This window comes from Sinocyclocheilus rhinocerous, unplaced genomic scaffold, assembly GCF_001515625.1.
Source record: "Sinocyclocheilus rhinocerous isolate Xijiao unplaced genomic scaffold, SAMN03320098_v1.1 scaffold2612, whole genome shotgun sequence".
Taxonomy (NCBI): Eukaryota; Metazoa; Chordata; class Actinopteri; order Cypriniformes; family Cyprinidae; genus Sinocyclocheilus; species Sinocyclocheilus rhinocerous.
The window spans coordinates 190,825-195,056 of NW_015648580.1; the positions used below are offsets into that span (position 1 = coordinate 190,825).

A 4,232-nucleotide genomic window follows, 5' to 3' on the forward strand; every position below is an offset into this window, starting at 1 on the left:
CGGGGTCTCGACCTGACTGCAGTTCGTCGTCGTAACCGACTTGAGTGGGCAAATGCTCATATTCGATGGCGTCTGGCACTTTGGAGAGGTGTTCTCTTCATGGATGAATCCCGGTTTTCACTGTACATATATATATATGTAATATATATAAAAAAAAGCACATTCAATCAGAGCCTGACACACTCACTGATGCAATCAGCTAAATATTTCCATGAACCATAATGAGATATGCTTTCAATCAATTTTTTTCCAGTCTTAGTATTTCCCTGGTCATTCACAAGATATGGTATCATTGACATTTCAGCAATAAAATCAATTAAAATATTCAGGCTGACAGACATTTCTGGATGGATGAAGTACCATCACCTTTAACTCAACCTTGCTAGAACAGAACTGCTCATGGTCTCAGCCAACCCAGCACTTCATCACAACTTCTCTATACAGCAAGGTTCATCAACCATAACTCCTTCAGGACAGCCAGGAACCTTGGAGTTGTGATTGATGATCAGTTAAGCTTCACAGACCATATTGCTACAACAGCCTGGTCTTGCAGATTTGCCTTATACAACATTAGGAAGATTAGATCCTTCCTATCAGAGCAGGCCACAAAACTCCTTGTCCAAGCTCTTGTTCTCTCCAGACTGGACTATTGTAATGCTCTCTTGGCGGGTGTTCTCTCCAGACTGGACTTTTGTAATGCTCTCTTGGCGGGCCTTCCGGCATGTACTATCAAGCCTCTGCAACTGATCCAGAATGCAGCAGCGAGAGTGGTCTTCAACGAGCTGAAGAAAGCCCATGTCACACCTCTCTTCATCAGTTTGCAATGGCTACCGATAGCCCTTTGCATCAAATTCAACGTACTGATGTTTGCCTATGTGTACCTGTGTACTGTGCTAGACTAACTGAGACTTGTCACATCACTTGTATACTGTTGCCCTCTTGTTGGTTTTGATTGCTTCTATTGTTTTCCTCATTTGTTAGTCGCTTTGGATAAAAGTGTGTGCTTAATGATTATGTAAATGTAAATGTAATAATAATAATAATAATAATGTGTGTGTGTGTGTGTGTGTGTGTGTGTGCGTGCGTGTGTCTGCAACTGATCCAGAATGCAGCAGCGAGAGTGGTCTTCAACGAGCTGAAGAAAGCCCATGTCACACCTCTCTTCATCAGTTTGCAATGGCTACCGATAGCCCTTTGCATCAAATTCAACGTACTGATGTTTGCCTATGTGTACCTGTGTACTGTGCTAGACTAACTGAGACTTGTCACATCACTTGTATACTGTTGCCCTCTTGTTGGTTTTGATTGCTTCTATTGTTTTCCTCATTTGTTAGTCGCTTTGGATAAAAGTGTGTGCTTAATGATTATGTAAATGTAAATGTAATAATAATAATAATAATAATGTGTGTGTGTGTGTGTGTGTGTGTGCGTGTGTGTGCGTGTGTGTGTGTGTGTACAGTATATATATTAGATTTGTTCTTTCCTTCTTAGAAAATTATAAAATTAATAAATTATTTAAAATAACATTTGTTCCTATATTTGAATAAAAATTACATTTACATAAATTACATACAATTACATTATAAAAAAACCATTGGGGTTAATGTTAAAATCTTGTAAATACAAAAATTTAAGGCTTTGAAAAAATACTTCCAAGGAACATTTGTTCCTATATTTGAATAAAAATTACATTTACATAAATTACATACAATTACATTTTAAAAAAACCATTGGGGTTAATGTTAAAATCTTGTAAATACAAAAATTTAAATACTTGAAAAAATACTTCCAAGGTCAAAGTTCAGAGGAATCCCGCCACACTGAACATTTTTATTGGTGTTTCTCGGGTCAACACTGAATATTCATTGGCTAATGTACATGAGTCATTGGAGCTGCATTGTTTGGTGTTTATGTAAAAGCTAATTTAATAAAAATGTTCATGTCAGTTTACATTTTCTGATGTTATCAGATACAACTTTTGATCTAAAAAAAAGTATAAAAAAATGCTGATATTAACATTAACAGACCTACTTTATATCAAATATCCTTAACTACTATGTACTTACATTTAAATTAATAATTTAATACAATGCACTTCTGTGTACATAAATGTTTTAACACCGTAATTAAATTTGAAAATACCATCCTGTAATTACATCTGTAATTAATTTCTATATATAATTACGGTTACACTTTATTTTAAGGTGTCCTTGTTACAGTGTAATTATACATGCCTTTATAAGCAGAGGTGATACGGGAAGCAACCTGTGAAGGTGCGAGGATAATTCGTAGAGTTTTCAGAATTAATCGCGTGTTACGGGATAGACAGGATCCTTTAGCAGCGCGACAGTATTCTTTTGGAGAGATACCGTTTTTCTCGTGAGGGTGTAATTTACCTTATTAATTTGTTGGACCCTCACATTAAAAGCTTGACTCGTCGGAGTCGGAGCTTTAACAACAGCACAGTCTGTGTGCATTGCTTTGCGATTCTTTGCGAGTGGCACGTTCCTCTACACTGTTGGAGACGCGGAGAACTTAGTGAAAAGTGCTGTCTGTCATGCCATTTGCAGAGTTTACCTGGCACTCAAACAGTTTTTGTGGGTTTTTCCGAGCCACTTAAGACCCCAGGTTGTAAAACAGAGTTTTTTCACTATTGCAGGTACATTATAATTGTTAATGAAGATCATGCAATCATGAAAATAAATATAATTTGATTGTCCCCAGGCTTCGCTAATGTGATTGGTGCCGTAGACTGCACACACACATTACCATCAAGGCCCCTCCAGGCCCCAATGAAGGGGATTTTGTGAACCGAAAGGGGGTTCACAGTATAAATGTGCAGGGTGAGTTACTTTTAGGATTCTGAACATTTTAGATTGGTAATATATAATATAAAAAGGAATGTATTCAAGTATAGTAAAATAATAAACTCTCTTAGATGGTGTGTGACTCTATGTACCATATTACCAATGTGGAAGCCAAATGGCCAGGATCCGTGCATGACTCCAGAATTTTTAGTGAATCACGTTTGTGCACATTATTTGAACGTGGTAAGGAAAATATAGATGGCTGGCTCACTTTATAACATACACTTATTCTGGGCCTAACAGAACTGCATTTTACCATTGTACAGGTGATTACGACGGGATCCTGGTCGGAGACAGGGGCTATGCCTGCAGGCATTACTTCATGACTCCATTCCCTGACCCAAACCCCGGACCTCAAATTACAATGTTACAATGCAGCTCTAGCCAGGACACGGGCACACATTGAAATGACCTTTGGGCAACTAAGTCTGAAGAGTCTGAGGGTTGCACCTGACAGGGCATGCAACATTGTCGCATGTGCTGTATTACACAATATTGCCACCATCAGAAAGGAGAGGACCCCTGTGGTGGAGGTGCAGCCTGATGATGACCTCCAGCCAGTGCACTTGGACCAACCTAGTGGCAGAGCTGCACGGGACAGAATTGTAGCACACCATTTTTCATAAGCGTTAATAAAAAATAAAATAAAACACACAACACAAAATATGGTTCCTCTTCAGGAAAACGCTACGGGAACGCCTTCTGTGACCACGCTCTGAATCACATGTGAAATCAGCCCAATAGCTGGGCGAGATGTCACGGGCGGGCATCAGCTTTTTGTCATTCAGCAAGTGCTCTGTGTGTGTGTCAGTCTGATATCTGTTTGTGAGTCTTATTTAGTGTTGTCTGTCACGAAATCACAAGACAAAACCAAACACCTAAGGGCGAGGGCAGGCAGCATTCAGACTGTGTGTTCCTCCCTGCCCGTTACTTTACAGGTGGGGATACACACAGTTTGTTTGTTGTCTGCTTGGGAGCGAAGCACAGTTGTTACTGCCTTGCTTCGCTCTCAGAGGGCTCTCTTTGAGGAGGGAGCTTTCACTAGCGTTCCTCGCTAGTTCTCATTTTTATTTTTGTGCCAAAAGAAAGTGAACCGAGTGACTTTAATTGGAACCCATCCCAGTGCCTTGAGCCATGACCAAAAAAATGACCAGCATCTGTTAAAAAAACACACCACAATTTATAATGCCATAAAAACGCCAATCTCTGCCAAGATGTAAACTATCCTCTCATCTGTCTCCAAAATCTGTCATACCACTGTTGAGAAAAACACTAGATTGACCCAAATAACAGCAAATACTAAGGGTTAGTCTCGTAGTCTCTGATGATGAAATAAAATTATTATGTACAACACATAATCATATA

At 39.2% G+C, this 4,232-nt stretch overlaps 1 pseudogene; it reads left to right on the plus strand.

The window, feature by feature from the left end:
• LOC107709921 (putative nuclease HARBI1) overlaps positions 1-3,493 on the plus strand; it is a 14,438-nt pseudogene extending 10,945 nt beyond the window's left edge.
• Positions 3,494-4,232: the final 739 nt, after the last annotated feature.